This window comes from Bombus vancouverensis, chromosome 16 (assembly GCF_051014615.1).
Source record: "Bombus vancouverensis nearcticus chromosome 16, iyBomVanc1_principal, whole genome shotgun sequence".
NCBI classification, from domain to species: domain Eukaryota; kingdom Metazoa; phylum Arthropoda; class Insecta; order Hymenoptera; family Apidae; genus Bombus; species Bombus vancouverensis.
In genome coordinates, this window is record NC_134926.1 from 8,045,405 (window position 1) to 8,067,018 (window position 21,614).

At 37.3% G+C, this 21,614-nt stretch overlaps 1 protein-coding gene across 9 annotated transcripts in view; it reads right to left on the reverse strand.

Moving 5' to 3' along the window:
- Nucleotides 1–21,614, reverse strand: part of LOC117161224 (uncharacterized) — a 96,285-nt gene that overhangs the window by 18,329 nt on the left and 56,342 nt on the right. The window lies entirely within an intron of this gene.

Consider the following 21,614-nt stretch of genomic DNA (forward strand, 5'->3'; position numbering starts at 1 on the left):
TTATCATCGTGGCCGTTTCACAACATTATCGAATTAATCTCGATCTGGATTTTATACCTCAAAATGGAACTGAACTAGTTCATGGCCAGCTGACAATAACAATCTGACCGTTATGTGGCTTAAAGGTGGCTTGCAAGTAGCTTTTTGACGCTACCTTAATCAGACCCGGTCAAATGACCAAAAAATTTAATTTGAAATTATATTTCAAAATTTAATTTGGAATTATGTTCCAAAATTTAATTTGAAATTATGTTCCAAAATTTAATTTGCAATTACGTTTCAAAATTCAATTTGAAATCACACTTCAAAATTTAATCTGGAATTACGTTCCAAAATTTAATTTGAAATTACACTTCAAAATTTAATTTGAAATTAGACTTCAAAATTTAATTTGAAATCACACTTCAAAATTTAATTTGATATTATGTTCCAAAATTTAATTTGCAATCACATTTCAAAATTTAATTTGAAATCACACTTCAAAATTTAATTTGAAATTATGTTCCAAAATTTAATTTGCAATCACATTTCAAAATTTAATTTGAAATCACACTTGAAAATTTAATTTGAAATTATATTCCAAAATTTAATTTGAAATTATGTTCCAAAATTTAATTTGCAATTACGTTTCAACATTTAATTTGGAATTATATTTCAAAATTTAATTTGCAATCACGTTTCAAAATTTAATTTGAAATCACACTTCAAAATTTAATTTAAAATTACGTTACAAAATTTAATTTGAAACTACATTTCGAAATTTCATTTGAAATTATACATTCACTGCTATTCCTTCCGTTCATCTAACTTTATATAAATTCTTATATTATCTAATTAATCAGTTTCTCAATTTTCGTTAATATATGTTAATGAATGTACAATCTTAAATTAAATTTTGGAACTGGTCATTTGACCGGGCCTGGTAAGGTTGGTGTTAAAAGTGAAACGTCACTACGTTACGCGATATATACGTATATATATCTTTTTCAATGACCTTGAACGATAGAGTCTTGCAAACTAAACAGTACGAATTTTAATAATGTCCAAAGGTCGTGCACTGATTTAGTAATGTTGGTTTTACCTAATTATTTCAAGTAGTTCGTTGCAGATTTTTGTATTATTTTATGTTGTTTTTTCTATTTAAGAAATTCTTAATATTTTAATATTTTGATATTTCAATAATCACTCCCTTAGTGTCTTAGTACCGTGATAGTATATTTCGTGGATCGATGCTTTCATGCTTGCATACACCAGTATACTAGTATCTTGGTATTTTAGTACTTTGAACACGTGAACGTTTGAATATAACAACATACCAGTTGTTAGACACATTGATGTTTGAAAAATTGCATCATTTGTCATAAGACAGACTAGGAAAACAAAAAGTGAATAACAGCTATTTGGCAGCCTTAATACAAGCCATTAAAACCTGCTATTAAAAAAGTTAACTTGTCAATGCTAATGGACACCCAAGTAACGCGTATTCTGGAACGCGTGTAAGGTGATACAGTAGAACGGCGACACATGGAAGACGAAACGCGTGATAAAAAGCAGACAGTATCGTTTCCTATAACGCAATCTACTCTATTGGTCGAATAGGGTGGTCAGATCGATTACCATCTATCTGGCTGCTACTGTGCTCTGGAACAAACAGACACAGACAAACGTTTCACACGACACTCGCATACACATTGTACAACTCACATTGTACGCAATATTATACACTACTATAGTTTTGTACACTACTATGAATTTTATCATAAAGAGTTGATTTCTAGCAGAATAACATCTAGTATATAAGTCTTATCACATACAGTGATATGATATAATTCAATATCCGTGCAAAATTCTATTGTATTGATAATGCATCGACTTAATTGAATTTAATACATTTTTAATTAAAAAAGAAAAAAAAAAGAAAAAACGATGCCTTATATTGGAAAATTTGTACTCTGCTTTTCGACTTATTCTTAGACGAAAGGTTAGGTATTCTTCAAGTGTATCGTGACTTTGGAACCACCTTATAGATTCCTGTTAAACTGTACAAGGAAAGAAGATAAATTATAGCGCGCAGATTATACTCAAGTATCGCAGAATATAGGTTAAGATCGGGGAAACAGACAAGAAGATGTACAACTTGGAATTCAGAATCTTGAATGAACCTTATCTCCAAGTCACAGAGAAAAACCGTGGTTTCATCAGTGATTTCATAAGTGGCTCTCGCACATCGTTGCGACATTTGCCAATTGAATGAACGAGACTGTTGCTCGCTGAAAAGAAAACGGCTACTTGCAGCCGCTTCAAATTCCTTAACGACGTCAGCTTTTCCAATACAAGGCGTCTAAAGCGTCAAATTAAAAGAATCTTGTATTCAAATTCCTCCAACCTCTTCAAAGCACATTTAACCATTCACATATTTCACAGCCTAATCCTTTAAACGCCAAAAATATCTTCGAATAATTAATAGCAGTCGGTTCTGCATAAAAAATTGAACGAAAGATATAGAATAATATTTTTCTCTAGGAATCGTAATTTTCAAATAAATCGAGCTTAAAAGTATGAGGCGTGCCACTAGCTTGAACGTGCGCCATCTTTGCAATGGCGTCACCAAAATAGGGCAAACCCCCAGCTTTTTATTCGATTTTCTGGATAACAGAGACACTCGTTAAAAAAATATATTGCGCGTTCTTTCTTCAGTTTTTTACAACGATTCATCCGGCACACTCGGAGCTATTCGATACATTTTTATGACGCAGTTTCGTCAAGTCGACGGCTAAAACGTAATTGTTTCGACGCTCGAGGCGGAGTTTCGGTTTTCATCGGGTAACCAGGGGAAAGCAAATTGAGATCCACGCATCCATTTCGGTATCAATCACTCGAGTCACGGGATAGCCGATGATTATATCGAAGGAACGGTACCGTTACATAATTCGGATCTCGAAGAGAGGCCCTTTACGTAACCGCTTACAAATGGCAAACGCAGCCACCGACCACTTGCTGCTAATTGCATATATACAACACGATCAGTCAAGTTAGTATATATAATCTAATAAACTCGTGGCACGATGAAACGTTGAATCATCGTTGTTTACGCTATCGATGAACCCAGAGGTGCATTCCCTTCTACGAATGTGCAGGAATTCCATCTGCGCAAGAGAACCGACGCGAATGAAGAGAACCGACAAGAACTGTAAGCTCGAGCTAAGTTAGTGGACCCACTATGCAAATTCTTTTTGGACATTTGGTATTTTCGGATTTGACGTTCGAAGGATACTGATTTTTTGAAGTATTTATGATTTAGGTCAATCTTGCTGTGAGAATTTTATCTCCTACATAAATGGGGATATTTTAGGATTCCGCATGTCCAATATCGCTCATTAGTCATTAATTATTTTCACATTTAGGAATTCAGAAACGCGACACTATAACGTAACAAATGTCTACATATTTATAAGGAAATATCTACCTATTTATAAGCAAATATCTACTATACTGAAGAGCAAGGTATGCGAAGGGAATGAGCGATCGTTTATTCCTTTCATCATATCGGAGAAATACACCATAAGGATGGGGAGAATGTATGAATAACACATTATACAGTTCTCAAATTAATAAATCTTCCCCTGTCGAAGAATATCGCCACGTGCAGGCACACGTGACTCTGTAGACGCGTCCCTAGAGCATTTCGTGATAGTGGGTTGCTCAATCAGTTCCTGTGGCTGGCACGTTTTCCACCACGAGGTCTACGAAGAAAGAAGCAGTAACGAGCCAGGCAATGCGTGCCCTGGACACGCTGGACCACGGATTTAATTCCGTTCTCGCATCAGAAAGCTTAAATTAAGACGTCCGATACGTTTACACCTCGAGGCTGTACTTACATCCCAAAAAAGGTCTGGTCCCATATAACCAGTATTTAGTGTAAAAAGAATTCATAAAAATTACTAGCTTTCACCGTCGTTACGCGAGAATCTCCTCTGAAAGTAGCTAAAGTCACGCGACATCTGTAAATATCATGTAAATAATAGGTACTAACAAATATGAGATTATAAAACAACACTTTCTTTCGCTTTTTACTTCCTTATTCTAGCATTTATCGATCCAACTGCGAAATCACGAAAATCCCTAGACTAAACAGCTGTTCTCCATGTACTTCTTACGATCGAGCGATTTTTTCGAATTCCTAGTAACAGTTTCATCCTCGCAGAGGAGTTGCACGAAGCAGCAGGAATAATTGGTCCATCGACGTTTCGAAGATTACAGATTGCACGCTGTGGATCGTCAGGAAAGGCACGCCGTCCGTCCTTTCGAGTGTTTTGTTACGATTCGGTTCGTTGGCTAGAACGCAGGAAATATCGATCTCTTTCTACGTTTCCTTGACCGTGGCTTCGACCAAAGAGATCCCACGGAAGAGCCATGATTTATTCCCGCTAGGGGGAGCTCTGGGATCGCTGGTTTTGCTGCGTTGTATCGCGAAATAGTCAGGAAGAAGTTAAAAGAAACGTATCCTGCCGGTGATTGACAAACTTTCTTCTTTTTATGGGACAAATGACATGGTTGATCACCGGAAATTATTATTTCCATTTGTTTTGACGAACATGTTATTAGGACATGACGATCGGATTCAATCCCCTATGATAATTGAAAGGCTTAAACCTAACGAGGATTCTCATTGACAAATGATCGAAGAAATGTAATTTAAAAAATTAGAAAATTGCGTATCTCTTACATGTTTGTTGAACTTTTGGTGAATTCGTACAGGTGGCGTTAGCCTAACTTGTTTCTGCTCAAATCTGACCTTAAATAATACCTATGGAATAGTTAGGATTCACACAATTGGTCAGGTGTCTATTGCTTGATAAATGTTGAGAAAGGTATCTGTTGTTGTTAATAACTAATAATTGGTGTTATCAGAAGGAGCTATCAGAAGTGAGATTCAGAGGAAATTGTGTTACAGAGCAACAGTTATGCAATGTCGTACTATTGACTGTACAGAAATCCCACAGAAATGGGCAATGGATGTAGTGGGCTATTTATTTGTAGGGATCCAAAATCCACCTTCCTAGTTCTATTATTAAAAGGTAATACAAAATTGAATGCACACAATGATCTAAATAGGCAGTCCCTAACTTGGAATTATATCAAGTTCCCTAATTTGCAATTACATCAATGATGGTCAGACTACACATTTGGTCAAGAGTCTAGCAACATTGACCAGAAGAAGATACTAACTAGCAAAATGACTTGGTTCTGTCACCTCCTCTGCACAGTACAACTGTAAATACTCTACATAAATATTTAAAAGAACGATGAAAAATATTCCTACACTGATTGAATAAGATTTGATAGATTGCAGGTCTTTCATGTCCTCAAATTATTGCTAAGACCACTGTATGTCCTCTACTATGTCTAAAACCGCTGCAGTTATACGTTTCAATAAAAAATCTCGTTCAGTCCAGGACAATGACCGTCCATTCTCTTGATCCTGACAAGGGACACATTGACAAAATGGTCACGCACACCCATTGGACAATGCAACACGCGTTCGACAAGCAGTCTGTCTCGCAGTCCAATGCACACGTAATGAAAATCCTTAATGAGGACCTCAAAGATCCCGGTGCAATGTCGACCGTGCTTTCTGCGCACAATGCATGCACTCATTACCATTAATTCGTGTTCTCGCCCTCTTGCAACTCGACAGCAGCCTCTCATGGTTACGTAAAACGAAACACTATACCCTGGACTGTGTGTATACCTTCATGATCACTTATGCTGAAATGACATAATTCTCTTGGAGAGACAGGATGCCATTACAGTCGTGCCATTTATTGAAAGACAAAATGGCTTTGGAATGGCTTCAAGGAAGAAACTGTATAATTCTGTTATTAAGACGGTCGTGCATTTTTAAAATTATGTTCACGCGCAAAGGTAAAAGTAAAAGCAACGTGGCATTTGTAAACTGATTATATCACTTTTTGTGGATTTTTCAGTTCCACTGCAACGTTCGATGCTTAAGAAACAAGCGATTTACTTCTTCTTAATAAAAAGATGAAGCAAAAGCAGGTAAGTGATAATAAATTCTAAGGTGAATTTAGAAAAATAGTACTTGACATATTAGCGCTTTGGTCGTCTTTATTTTCACCACTGTTATCTGTATGATAGTTCCAGAGTTCATAAACTTCCTAGTAATTAAATCCACTTTTAAACTATGAAATCCTATTGTTTGAAACCTTAAATCCTATTTTGGAGAAGTATCGGTGAAATCCTGCTGTACAAATCTCAATATTTCCAAATAGAATTCTACCATATTCAGTCGCGACAGCTGATTGAGAATTGACATATCTAAATATGAGATCTTACCAATTGGATGGAAAATATTGAAGTAACAATTTTGTTAGAAGAATCAACGAACTCCTATTATACCTATGTATAAATTTCTGTTATAAATATTTATGAATGGATTTCTACTGTACTCGCTCATACAAATGCAGAAGCTCATAAGTAGTAGCCATAAGTCTTGCGCCATAGAGTATTGAAAACAGGTGAGAATGGTATATCGAGGATTTTTATTTGTGATGGACGTTCATATAGGAATGTGTTTTAGAGAGCATCACGGGGAACAACTGGCTCGGTCATTCCATTCATAATCCACGGCGATCACTGCTGTGGTAAACAGACTGGAAAGTGGTCAATACTTGTTCCACGAGCTGAGGCGATCAGACAGGTGGAGAACTAACGGGATGCGCTGTTGGAATTTAGGAAGGCCGGGGCCTCCAGCTATGGAACGTATCTCCACCTTCCATTCTTTCTTCTCTCTCTCTCTCTCTCTCTTCTTTTCTTCCTCGCTCCTTACATAATTTTCAAGGATATGCACCAGTTCCATCAATATGCATGCAAAATCATTTTTAGCCTGATTAATCACTCCACTGAGAAGACTGTGCGATCTTCCAATGATTTCGATGTATTCCGAGTTCAATGGCTCAGCAATTTCTAATAAATATAGGAATATGAGAGGTTCTGAAAAAAACAGGTTTTTAAGCAAAACTTGGTTTCAGAGTGAAATTAGAGAATTTATAGTTAGCCTAATTAATTATACACTGAGAAGATTGTTGTTCTAACAAGCTTCCATTTTGTGTCTACTAAAAAAACTGGTTTCAAAATATAAATAAAACAGTACTTAAAAATTTCATCATCTTTTTTTCTCTCGATACTAAAAGTATTTCTTACTTCGTCGAGATTGGAACATAAAAATTTGGAGGTCCCAGTAAGGTTAGGTTATCTTTCAATGGCTTGGAACTGTTGGTTAACATAGAAGTATAAAAAGTTTCACAAAATTGCCGTTTCGTTTACTAAAAAGTGCTTTTTCAGGATCATCGACTTCTTTATCGAGTTCTAAGAAATGATATCATCGGTTGGAAGGCGAGACACGCGAGTAAAGTTCGTCTTTCTTTTCGGACGCGTATCGAATTACACGGGCACCTGCGACCGAAAGATGAACGCGTCGGAGAAATGAGACTATTGTTTCCTTCGTGCAGCGAAACCCCGTGAGAATTCACGCACAATAACAGTATAACAATATATGCGTGTATTCTAGTGTCTGTTACCGAGGGAAAAATAGCACATAGTCGTTCTAATTTCTTTGGGAAGAATGTCTGCATTTTAATATGGAATGCAAATGGCATCCATTAAATTAACCTTTTATAACCTATAAACTAAAACCTTTTTCCTTACAGTTTTTTTTTTTTTTGGACAGAATTACTGCTATTTAGAATTACAGAAATAGACAAAATGACTAGTGTATATGACTACTGTATGTTTCATATATTGCAAAAATTTCAAGATACGATTGATTCTTTTGTAAAATATACAACATTGTCACGAACAATACGTATAAAGGTAAATATAACGGAAAGGGTCCAAATAACATGTGAAAACGTACTGGACGTGATTCATCGTGGGAAAATAAGAAGGAAATTAAGGATAAAATTATTTTTATTCCCGGCAGAGTTTTCGAGAAAATCGAGTCTCAAGATTTATGAATTATAAGTGAATGTGGCTAATTCCGGCCTGGACAGGACTAAATAATCGATAGAGGGTAACTCTACGCGTGACAATAAGTCGAAAATGTACAATACAATTTTTTTACAAGACGCTTTGCTTCGGAGAAAAATAAATTTGAGAATTTATCGTACGCGTGCAAGGCCGATACTCGACTAAACATGTTCGAACTCAATTTCCTTGAAAAAATATTATTCAACGCTTTTGATTTATCTTTGCGCATATAATTACCTTCTGTCGATTATTTATTCCTGTCCAATCTGAAATTAGCCATGATCAAGTATACCTGATAAATATTCGAACTCGATTTTCTCGAAAATTAAAACGAGAATGAAACAATTTTCTTTTACGTGTTATCTGGTCGGACTCTGTATACAACCATCGTAAATTACACAAATCAAAACCGTAGTGAACATGCTAAATGTCTCTGCTTGCGCTTTCTCTATTATTTGTTTCAATATTTACAGTGAACCACCTTGAAACAATATTTCAACGAGTAAAGTTTCACGACAGCTGATTAGCATGACATCTTTTCTATTCCGGTAAAGAAACAGCAGTTTCTCGCAAAAACGTCGCGACAGTCCCCGGTATTTTCACTTACGACACCAAATAAAACCGAATGTGGGCTAATGGCCGAACGCGGGGCCTCTCGATGAAGTAGGCCTCGCGACTTAGGGTCTGCGCAGATCGTTTGGAAACGAGTTTCGCGATATTCCATTTGGAGGTCCTCCGACCCACACGCGATGGAAATACCAGTCGGTATTAAAGGAAATGCTCTACATACCCAGCCGGAAAGAGGCAGAGCACAACAAGTATCAACGTGCGCTGAATATTTAAGCAGATTCAGCAATTATTCGCGGATGGATAAATCTGTATTAATTCAAGACGATCCTCGTTTATGCACCTTATAAGGCGTTACAAAGACTTTTATTCTTGCTCCGAGGTCCTTTAAAATTTTTTTTTTTTTTTTTTTTTTTTTTATAGCATAATAAGATGAACTGAGAATGAACGATTTGGTAATTAAATAAAAAACAATAATAAATGGAATGAATGTTAAATAAATTTCTAGTTAAATAAATCTTAGGAAAAATATACACATTCAAGCTTTTATGTTAGAAAGGGATCAAGATTACAATGTGGATAAATTCTCGTGAAAGTCGTATCACTTGCGAATATAATACCAAGCATTCTCCCTATTTCGATTCCATCGCCAACCATAATTGAGTTACCAAAAAAAGAGTCGATACAAATATGGCGAACAGAAAATAAGTAACGAAGTTTCACGTTCCGTGCATCGGTTTCGATAAGTCCACGGGTAAAATCCTTTCACTGGACGACTTAATAATTTCCTCGACGCGGCAGGTCCCGAGAAATCGAGATCGCATTGTCCGGAACGAGGTGTATCGATCGGTGAATCGGTTGCAAAACTATCCGTTCGAAGAGAAAACATTTACGCGGCTAACAGTCTTCCCAGAAGCTACTTTTCTAATGCCCGTCCCCCTTTTTTTCTTCCTCTCTTCTTCGATCGTTCTTACTTTCCCGCAAATTGTCCGACAAATTCCAGGCTCTAACCAAATCAAACATTCGAGACGTGAGTCATAAAATTCCGCGGTTGTTTTCCTTTTTCGACAATATCCAGCTTTCATAACCTCGTGAATATGATATTATAGATTACAATCCCATTAAATCGAATTAAAAGATCGTGTCTAATGGAATTTTGTATTCGAAACTTCCGTTTCGATCAATGACAGCTGGTTTTACTTCAGTTGTCGATTTCTTGCGTCCATAACCTCAGTTATACAGAGATACTAAACCACCATAAATTCATTAATTCGAATTGTGAGGTTATATCTTATCGAATATTATATTTGAATGTTTCCACTATTAGAATATACGGACGGACACACGCACACACGTACGCACGCGTACACACACACATATGCTATAGATCGCAATATTACAAACTTAAATTGAAAGATTATTTCAGATTAAATTTCTAATTTGAAACTTTCATTTAGATCGATATTAGTTCAGCTTTGAACCCTAGTTACCGATCGAGCAACGGCCCATAAGAATTAATCTCTATTTCAACAACTATAATTTAATAATCTCTTAGGAATTGATGCAAGGTTTTTTGTCGGCGATATTCGAAAAAACGTGACAAATGTTAAAAATTAACAACGCGTACAAAGTTGAACCATTGACCAAATTACAGAAAGAAACCAGACACATAGGATAATCTGTCGAATAGCATGAGACAGGTTTCTCGCACTTGTTACGGGCAATTCTGCCGAGGTCAGTTTCATTTTGCCTCTTTTTTAAAAATAACCTCTCGTATTTCCTTCGCCCGTTTTATTTTATTGCCCTTAACGATGTACGTAACGGTTTATGCTCGTTCGTTCCGGGTTGTAACTCGAATATTCTTAACCCTTATTTAAACAAGAATTATATTCAATTCTACAGCAATAATTCTTCGTTGATTGGTGTTGAACATCGCCGAATTCTCGTTCTGGCCATAGAGAATTTTAATTGCTCAATTAATTTCACGGAAGACGCGAATTTTGCGGTCGGTAAAACAGCTTTAACAAACCGGGAGAACGAATGTTTCAAATACCTGCGCGCGCATTTCTAACCCGTCACGCTATAAATATAATAAAAAGATCGAGAATCGTATTTAATTCGGAATCAGTTGCAGAGGAATTTAAAAAGGCGAGGATCTTGATTTCACTGGTTGGATGAATTTCGTATTCTCCTCAGAACTTCCGCCTGTTTTACGCTCTTTTTGTGCGACGTTGTATGGAAATAGCTATGCCCTTGTATGTGGGACGGAGGTTCCACGAAAACGGACAGACAGACAGCGAGACAGACGGACGAGGACACGAACCTGACCTCACCAAGAACGAGACGATACAACTTTCAGGAGCTCGTAAAACAACACTGGCGACCTCGAGGTGAAGAAGCTTCTTTGAGTTCACCGAACTTTCTCTGTTCTTCCTCTCTTTTTACTCGGGCGATCCATTTATTTACTGCCGGAAGAGGATAGGTTCGAACAATAATAATAAAAACATGACCTTTTAAAACTGTAATCCTATATTTATCCACATTAAACAAAACCTTATTTTCATATAGTGCGATAAAAAGATTTATTCCTACGTCTGAAGATCTGCCCGATAAAATTTCCTATAAAACTAATTGTAATCCTCACGATATATAGGTTAAGTATTCAGGCATTAGACTAATTGAGAAATTTAATAAAAAATTAGCAACATTTCTCAAATTGTAAGGGACAGCTCTAATTAGGGGACTACCTAACCTAATTCAGGCAAGTTAGGTTTCAATTTTAATCTCCATTGGAATCCATCGTGGAATTAAGAGAATCCCTTTAATTGCATCGAGCCTGTTAGCGTTATTTATTCCCTACTGGAGAAGACTTCTATACTAATGACGGCCTATTTTCCCACATATTTTCCCACCGTTCACTTTCCTACAGGTCAAGCTGAGATTCGTTATCGCGAATCGATCGGTGGCCGACTGTAATAGAAACTCTGCCTACATTGTAACGATCGATCTCGCAGTGAATTTCACGACGGTATCGGTTTCAAGTCGATCTCGGGACGAGGCCACAAATCGCAAGTCCGTGTCTTTCACTGGACACGCGCCATTTTTTCTTTTTCTTTCTCTTTTTGTTTTTCGAGTGTGGCAATATTTCCATTCCACTTAATTACGTTCCGCATCGATGGGACCGGCGTAAGTCGATACTCGTCTCGGTAATCGATCCGTGATCGCTTCGATTCCGCATGCGCATGAGCACATGTTCGCGATATGTTAACTCCGAAGACTATCTTAGCAGGAAGCTCGTTCTTCTGTCCTTCGAAAGAACATGTTTATCTCTGGAATGCGAATGAGACAACTACATTGTGGATAAGAATTAAAAATATTATGTAGCGGATAACATAATATCGCGTTTTTTTGTCGTTAACTCCAACAGTTAAAATACTCAGAATCTCGGTTTCCATAATTGGGCCAGTGAGAATGCCAACTTGTAAAATTTAACAACAGCAATTGAAAATCCATGTCATAGGATACACCAAAATGTGGTTTTGGGGTTAGGTGACAAAATATCTGGCGCCATCTCTGACTAATACGTCCTGTATCTAACCTGTAACTGATTTTTAAGCATGTACACTGTACTACCATCGTGCCACACAGTACAAAATACTGTTAGAGACAAATTGACGGTTTTAGACCATCTTTTAACTTGTCTACTCGATGCTAGTATTGGATATATCATATGAAGGTTCAAAGGACAGCTGGCTCAATAATAAGACTGACGGTACAATCTATTACAATTAGCATGTTTTGGTCTGCGTGATACATAGTTGGTACATAATCATACCAGACACGTGCAAATCATTAAGGTTGGTCACAAAAGATGGAGAACCATGAATTGCTTCTTTTGTACTCTTCTTTCTTAGGTTATATAAGCTGTATATATGTTCTGTTACAGTAATCAAGACTCAACCGGTATTATCTCTTTTATAAACACATCAAACGTAATTTTTGTTAATTGTACGTTCTATAGAGAGAAAGTAAGCATTGGTGAAGCAATCTGCAAGAGGTATATCTTTCGATAATGCCAGGAACATCCTATCATTATGCAAAATAAAGACCTACGCACACCTGTGGCTCGTTCTAATAAATTTCTTTTTCTTTTCTTTTTTTATGTATACCATTAACTGAGATCGATAAATGTGGTATAAAATCTATAGAACAAGGAATTCTGTCCAACCCTCCCTTGTCTTTATTGGAAGGAGTAAACGGACGCTTGACACCCAAGTTAAATACCGACGAAAGCTATTATTCGTAATTACCAAGGAAAAAATTCCCATCGGAGATTTCTCAAGCAAAGACCTCTCTCGATCGATCTCCGTCGTTTGCCTTTTTTCCCTTTTCGATCTTTCCACCGTTTACGAGCAAATTACATAACGTACGATTACGCAACACGCGTAACTCCAAAGAGGACGCGATGCACTTTGCCAATACGGCCCGGCTGTGATTCCTTTTTGTCATACACCGCCATCGAGTAATTGTAATCAAGATATCTATACGATTGTACGTTCCGAGACTCTAGTCATTACATTTCCCTCCTTCAGTGACTGCTGTCTTAAGATAGGAAGTCGTGACGATACATATCTTTTTGACAACGTTAATCTTATATAACGCAAATTCGCCAAACTTTTACACTTCTAAACCTTCAATACTTTCAAACGTCTAAAACTTTCAGACTTCAAAGTTTCGAAAACTTTCGAATTTTCTAACCTCCCAATTTTCAGACATTCCGATTCTCAAATTCCCAAACTTTCAGACCGTGAGCTTTGTCGAACTTTCAAGCTGGACGAGTGTCCAATGGCTCTCCAATTTCTACGGTTTCGAGCTTCCAGTAATTCTCGAAGCTCCAGACATCACATTTTACCAACATCAGGTTTAATTAGGAAATGAAATTTCCCTTTTCGACGTGTCTCGCAATATCCGTCATCCTGCAGCAGGAACTTACGGCGAAATCCACTTTTCCTGAAGATACTAATAATTCAAAATGACCAAGAATCAATTCTTAAGCATCGCTTTGTAAGATTACAGTGTCGTTTGATCGAAGACAGTACTTTTAGCGCTAATGGCTGGCCATATTACTCATTCTAATAACATTTAACTGGATCTGGTTTACTGAACGTCGACAAACTTTCTTGCAGGAAAGAAACGCGAGTGGCCATCGCTGCATGAAATACGAGCATTCGCGAAGTCACTTGTTGAAGCATGTAAGTCGACGTAATCGCCGCTTCGTGACGTAAGAGGACGTAATTTCGACGAATAACGGTGTTTAATTTAATGACGCCATTAGGGACGATACATATAACGCGATCGTGGCGCTTTGTGTCTCCTCCATACACATTCCTACCACTTTTTCTCTCTGTTAGACCAACATTTTTATCAGCCAATTATTCTGTTGCAATTGCCACGGTTTCGTGGCATCTGATTTGTTATAATGTAATGTACAGCGTCTGTTAAGCAATTCTGATTAGTATTGCGTGAAACGTGTAACATAACTGATACGTTGCATTTGTTTTTACGATATGCCAGCTAACCAGATTAATTATTTATGATCGTATTAAACATATCTACGAGCATCTATCCTATTAAAGGCGTTCTGTTAATGCAGCACTGCATTTATTTATTAATGTGAAATTTCTCGAATCCTTAAACATTAGGCTTCCCAGGTGGTATTAGAAATCCAAAATATTAGCACTGTCAAGTATTGGTGTTACGTCCGATGACCCTTTACATAAACCAGAATCTATCTATCAAGACGGTCAATACGGACAATGATCCTAAGGGACTGTCATAAAACTAAGCATTTTTATTTCACCGTTAAGGTCCTTAATTGTTATAGAAGATCTTCAAGTCGAGACGTTGCTTATGGTTATTGTCCAATCAGGTAAACAATGGGAAGGTCAATTATTTCCATACGGAAACGACCGGTGGTGGGGCGAGCAACCCCCAGCAATAGTTTTCCTCTGCGACAACATCGTCACCAAACTTCACTGGTTTATCAGGCTTAGATCAGTCAACATCTTTGACTGATTTTTCATCCGTTAACCAGTCAATGTTTTGATCAATCATCAGTTGTAACTTATCATTTACACGTCTCTGAGAATACGTCTATACGCACGACGCGTAACTATTTATATCTACCAAGTTGTTGGAATAAAGTATATATTATAACCTATTACTTCAGTGTTATAATCAGTCAACCATCTTTATTATCCTAATGGAAATAGGCGATCGACCAATTCATGGGGTCGATTATCTAATCGTAAGGAGAATTTACGACTCTAATTGACGCGATTTACCGCGAACGTGTCTTTCCGCGAACGATCCAACAATTGGAATTCCTATATATTAGAGTTCTCTAATATTAGACCTGCCAAATGTTAATATTCCCGAATATTACAGCACCCAAATACCAATGCTCCCGAATATTCGAGTGCTCAAATATCAACGCTCCCGAATATTCGAGTGCCCAAATATCAACACTCCCGAATATTAGAGTTCTCAAATATTACAGTCCCTAAGTATTAGAACTCTCAAATATTAGAGTTCCCAAATATTCGAGTGCCCAAATATCAACGCTCCCGAATATTAGAGTTCTCAAATATCAACACTCCCGAATATTAGAGTTCTCAAATATTACAGTCCCTAAGTATTAGAACTCTCAAATATTAGAGTTCCCAAATATTCGAGTGCCCAAATATCAACGCTTCCGAATATTAGAGTTCTCAAATATTAATGCTCACGAATGTTAGAGTTCTGAAATATTACAGTCCCTAAGTATTAGAACTCTCAAATATTCGAGTGCCCAAATATCAACGCTACCGAATATTAGAGTTCTCAAATATTACAGTCCCTAAGTATTAGAACTCTCAAATATTAGAGTTCCCAAATATTCGAGTGCCCAAATATCAACGCTCCCGAATATTAGAGTTCTCAAATATTAATGTTCACAAAAGTTAGAGTTCTGAAATATTACAGTCCCTAAGTATTAGAACTCTCAAATATTAGAGTTCCCATACATTATAGTTCTCTAATATTAGAGCTGGAAAATGTTAATGTTCCCAAATATGAGTTCCCAAATATTAATGCTGCCGAATATTAGAGTTCTCGAATATTGCACTCGCAAAGTATTAGAACTCTCAAATATTAGTGCTTGCCCAAATATCGACGATCCCGAATATTAGAGTTCGCAAATATTAATCCTCCCGAACATAAGAGTTCCTAAATATTCGGGTCCCAAAAGTATTAGAATTCTCAAATATCTTTATAGTATTCAAATGTTTTGAATTTCCACATCTTCAAATTTCTCATTTTCAAATTTTTATTATTAGCTTCTAGACATTATGTCATCGCTTGCTACAAAATATGTTCAGATATTTTCAGTTACTAAATATTAATTGGAATTTTTCATTTGCAAATTTTCTACGTTGGACTATTCTTATACGCACTCTACTGTGCTTAGATTAGATTGCCTTAGTTGAATCGTGTTAATTTCTTCAATTTCCAAGTAATTTCCTGGCACATATTCTGACCACCTCGAGCGTAAAAAATAAGTCGGCACTCGCTTCCTAACACGTTCTGGTTGGTTTCTTTTAACGAAAGTAACAGAAAACGTTTTATAGAAAATAAAATGTACGCCCATGGATTTATGTAACTCCCGGCAGTAGGTGAATCAATAATAACGATCCAGCCGTTCGTTTCTCTCTGATGATTACAATTGAACATAAACCTGCAACCAACACCGAATCGAATTTACAATTTTATACGCCGTTTCGTATCACGTAAGATCATCTTTCAGCGCTACAAATGGTTGGTTTCGGATTTCTAAGTTTCCTTCCAACTTACAAACTTTTAGATTCACAGCCATATAAATTTTCGAATCGCCAAGCTGCTAAAGATTTTTATTTCACATCCTTAGTCTTTTAAATTTTCAGTTTTCTAAATTGTCAATCTTCCAAAACCTTCGATTCTGTCAAACTTTCACTCTTACAAATCTTGAATTATACAATTTTTCAAATTGTCAATTTTTCAATCCTCCAAATTCTCGAACTAGCGAATTTTCAATTTTTCAAATTTTCAAGTTTTCACTTTTCTACCCTTCAATTTCTACCTTCCAATTTTTCACATTTTCAACTCTACAAATACTTGTTTCCTTTCTCCACACAGTCGCTAATCAAAGGATTAAAAGATCGTCGACGAAGATATTAGTCTGTTATTATATTTAAATTCACTAAAGCTATGTAACACGTTGCGAAATGTCGTTGCGTCTGATATACAAGATATCCAATATTCTTGATCCACCTGTTGGTCCATCTCTTTGTTGGATGGGAAGAAACGTAACGGAGGAATTATTTCTGCAAGAGAGTGCAATCTTCCTGCCTTTGATCTTCGCCATGAGCGATACTGGAACGGTATTAACAGACAGAGAGACGTCCAACAGTTTGGTATTTAATTTCTGTTCCTAGTTTAATAAACCTGTGCGAGCGAAGGAGCAGCAGCTATTGTTTTAAGAAGACGGTAATACACTTGCACAACTTCCACCAAGAAACTCGATCCTCGTCACAGGCTGTTCTCACCTCTGGGAACTCGGGCGCAATTGTGCAGGAGCGTTTCTCAAGGAAGACTTTCCAAGTCCAGATCAAGGAGATGGCGAAAAGAAGCCAGATAATCGAGAGCCAGAGTCTTCTGGTCGAGTCTTTTGTTAATAATTCTCAGTTCTGACATTGGTTTTAGTTGATCTTAATCGTGGTATTATTCCAAAGACATTTGGCAAGAATTGAAGTTTATTTTTTGTGTCTATCACTTACATCTGTGCCCAGGACACTAGGATTTAAGAGATGTCCCTAAGTTTCTTTTAATTTCATCAATTGTTCAAGAGACCAAATATCTAAAGTAATTAAAGAGATTCATCTGATTCCATGAGCAAAGCCCATTACTGTTCCATGGAAGGAGCTAAAAGTTATTTCTTGTGTCTACCATTTAGATCTGTGCTCAGGATTTAACAGGTGCCCCTAAGTTTCATTTAATTTCATCAATTGTTCAAGAGACCAAATATCTAATGTAATTAAAGAGATTCATTTGATTTCATCAGCAAAGCTCGTTACTGTTCCATGGAAGAAGTTGAAAGGTATTTCTTGTGTCTATCATTTAGGTCAGGACATTAGGATTCAAGAAACCCCCCTAAGTTTTCTTCAACTTCATCAATTGTTCAGATGACTAAATGTCCAGTGCAATTAAAGAGATTCCATGAGCAGAGCTAGTTACTGTTCCATGGAAGGAGCTAAAAGTTATTTCTTGTGTTTACCATTTAGGTCTGTGCATTAGGATTTAAGAGGTGCCCCTAAGTTTCATCTAATTTCATTAATTGTTCAGATGACCACATGTCTAATGCAACGAGAGAGATTCGTTTAATTAGCTGATCGAATTCCCACTACTATGGATTTATTAACAAAGAAGGCAGTTGCCTAATTGGGGCACCAAAATTTCGGGACAAACCCTTGCTATTTAGAATTTCATTCTAACGTCTGTAAACGTTATTTATTCGGTATAGTGGTTGCTCCTGCTGTGTGATTCAATATGCTAAAGCGATGACCTTCCAACACAGAAAATTACTAAGTTCACGGTGAACATATATTAATCGCTGAGTTCATGTAACAAGGTTGTCAGCAGCACAATTACGTAGGATAAAACAATCGTCATCTATAAATATCTTAGTAACCAAACAATGGCACCTACACGCCTCATTAACATTAATCCCAGACAAATCAGTATTCTTAATGCGTTGCTCCTAACCTTCGGATTATAGTCTCCGTACTCACTCTGTACTGCAATAAGATTATTGCCTGCTCACGTTGCACGAGCTGAATTCCGACCCCATCATTAAAATCCACCGACAAATTCTGAAACAGCAGTACCCTAAGTTTTTAAGCTGTGATGTCCAAGCGTGTGCACAGTTTGCTCACAGTTGAATCTGAACGTTGAAATTTTTAATTCGCTTTTAATTCGCTTTTAAGTAGCAAATGAAGATCTTTCTGACAAAAAGTCGATGACATTCTTTTACAATTAGCATAAGTAGTATTGATATGTAACACTTTCGGTTAATTATCGAGTTTTTATTTGCTGCTTATTTTTTATTTCTTGGTCTTGGCTTCCAAATGTACAAAAGATCTTAAGATTGACGAATATATTTTAGTTTCCGCTAGACTTGCAATTTGAACAGCAAATTGTAACTGCTTCTTACGCATGACGAGTATACTCGTCGTAAGACGAAATATGGCCATTTCTTCGTGACGAGTATACTCGTCAAAAACAGCTGACTAGAGAACTGTGTTATAAGGCGGATATCCGTATTTGACACGTTACTTTCGAAGAAATATAGGTAAGGATCGAATCAGGACACCCAGTAGATCGATGCTGAACGAGTGCTCGACGTGTGGATAACCGGCCATATGTAAGCTCGAGATCGAGCTCAGGAGGGCAACGCCCCAAATGGCCTTGCTCGCGACCTCCTCGGAGAGAGCTTCTCCGGAGGCTGCTCTTCTACCTCACGCGCGCGCATTACACGCACACACGGTCGCAAGCTACATGCCTGTCTCACGCACTAGAAGAAGAGCAACGAGATCGTCATGGAAGAATACAAGGACTACCGGCGAGGATCAGCCATAGGAAGAGCCAAGGTTTTAGGACTCGAGACTGAAACTGTAGAAAATTATTCAGAGTGATATATACTAGGGCAGTGAATCGTATAAGCGAAAATTGTATGAGAATTTGGATGACAAGATTTCCAGATTTTCCGACTTTTATAGTTCCAGATTTTCTGACTTTTATAGTTCCAGATTTTCCAACTTTCATATGCCCAGGTTTTCAGACATGTAAACCATCAAATTTACGAGCTTTCAGACTTTTAAATGTTCGGGCTTTCAGACTTTTAAATCTTCGAACAGTGCAGACTTTTTAAATCCTCGAGCTTTCAGACTTTTAAATCTTCGAACTTTCGGACTTTTAAATGTTCGGGCTTTCAGACTTTTAAATCTTCGAACAGTGCAGACTTTTTAAATCCTCGAGCTTTCAGACTTTTAAATCTTCGAACTTTCGGACTTTTAAATCTTCGAGCTTTCGGACTGTTAAATCTTCGAGCTTTCAGACTGTTAAATCTTCGAGCTTTCGGACTTTCAAACCTTCGAACTTTCAGACTCTGAAGTATCCAAATCTCCAAATTTCCAGTACTTGACGTTTCTGTATTTTCAAACTTCCCAACTTTTAAATTTCCAGATCTTCAAACTTTCAGACCTTCAGACCATCGAATTGGCGAATTTTCAGACATTTAAATCTCTAAAATCCCTTTGGAAACATTGAAGTATTCAAATCTCCAAGCTTCTGAACTCTCAAATCTCCAAATTTTCAGCCTTTCAGACACTTACAAGATCTAAATCAATGACCCATCAGATTTACGAACTTTCAAGCTTTTTAAATCCCTAAATTCTCAGGCACTGAAGTACAAGTCGAGTTTCTCGATTTTTCAATCCCCAAAATTTCCAAATGTCCAAACTTTGGACATTGAAAATTCCGCGCTTGCATATTTTCAGACTCCCGAATTACCAAATTTTCAGACTTTCGAATTTCCGATCTCCTACGCTGTTAAGTTTCAGAATCTTTCAGATTATTGGCCCTCCAAATCTTCAAACTGTCGAAACCACGATAGGTGCAAGCCTAAGATTTTACGAGTCAAGAATAGTATTATAAATTGATGTTCATAAATACGAAAAGAAAAAAAAAACAAGGGGAGAGAAAATGGGATTGGAACAGAACCGAAAGACGATCCATCAGAACCGTAGTCAGTAAGTGGAAACGTGCAAAGGACAGCAAAGGGCGAAACGAGGTAAAGAGAGAAGCGAGACAAGGTAGGAGGAGATGCACTAATCACGGGAGCATCATAAATACGTCCAGATTCCATCTTTGCTCTCTTTTCAGTCCCGCCGTGTCTCGTCCCTACAGGCAGGTCCCTCGATAACTAACGACATGGGACTGGATGGCCAAGCTAACTAGAACAGCAAGATTTACTAGCCTGAACAAGAGGCGAATAACTTGGAATTTCAGAAGATTTTACCTGACTGTACCTGGACGCACGAGCAACAGGAATGTTAATCGAGTCAATCTCTGGTTCACCTTATTACGATTATTTTGCATGGCATGATCAGAGCTACCTAGCTATTCCACACGATAATTCGCCAAAGTAAATGGCTTTTTTTAAAGATAATAAAATTATCTACGCTGGCTGGACTCTATTATTAAATAGAAAGTGGAACGACTGATATTGATCCAGAATTGTCAGACGTCTCTCAACTTCGTCACATCGGATTAGTCATATCAGCCATTGGATCTGCTGGCTTTCTCTTCAATCGGAAAAACCATCTCTCAATATCCGTCATTTAAAGAAAAAGCTTATCACACGTACGCCAAAGAATTGCGGGTCTACAATTTATTCGAACCTTCTTGTTGCAATTGCCACGTTTATCAAGACTCTAGAAGCAGCCGTTTTCTACCAACAGATCCATCCTTCTTTCTACAAGATTCTATCGAACGTAGGTTGGTATTGAAACGTTCCACAATTTCACCCACGTAATTATCTGAAATCCGTCGGACGAACCAATCTCCATCGTTCCAAATAGCATTCCAAGCGCTTTTTCCAAGGGAACCGTGCTCTCTCTTATCCGTTTAAAGTATCTAAAGGAGGAACGGTTACCACCACGTGGACCAAACGTGACAGCTTCCACGCAGACTTTATTACCTCAGTCCAGATAACAATCCATGCTGATTATCTTGCACACATAGAACGTTAACTGTACATGCAACCTATAGCAACAGCATTCTGACCAGAGATGCGATTTCTCAGTCTGAAATGGTAAAAATGGTAAGTACCAATGTTCCTCTTACTGCATATGATTTTATTAATA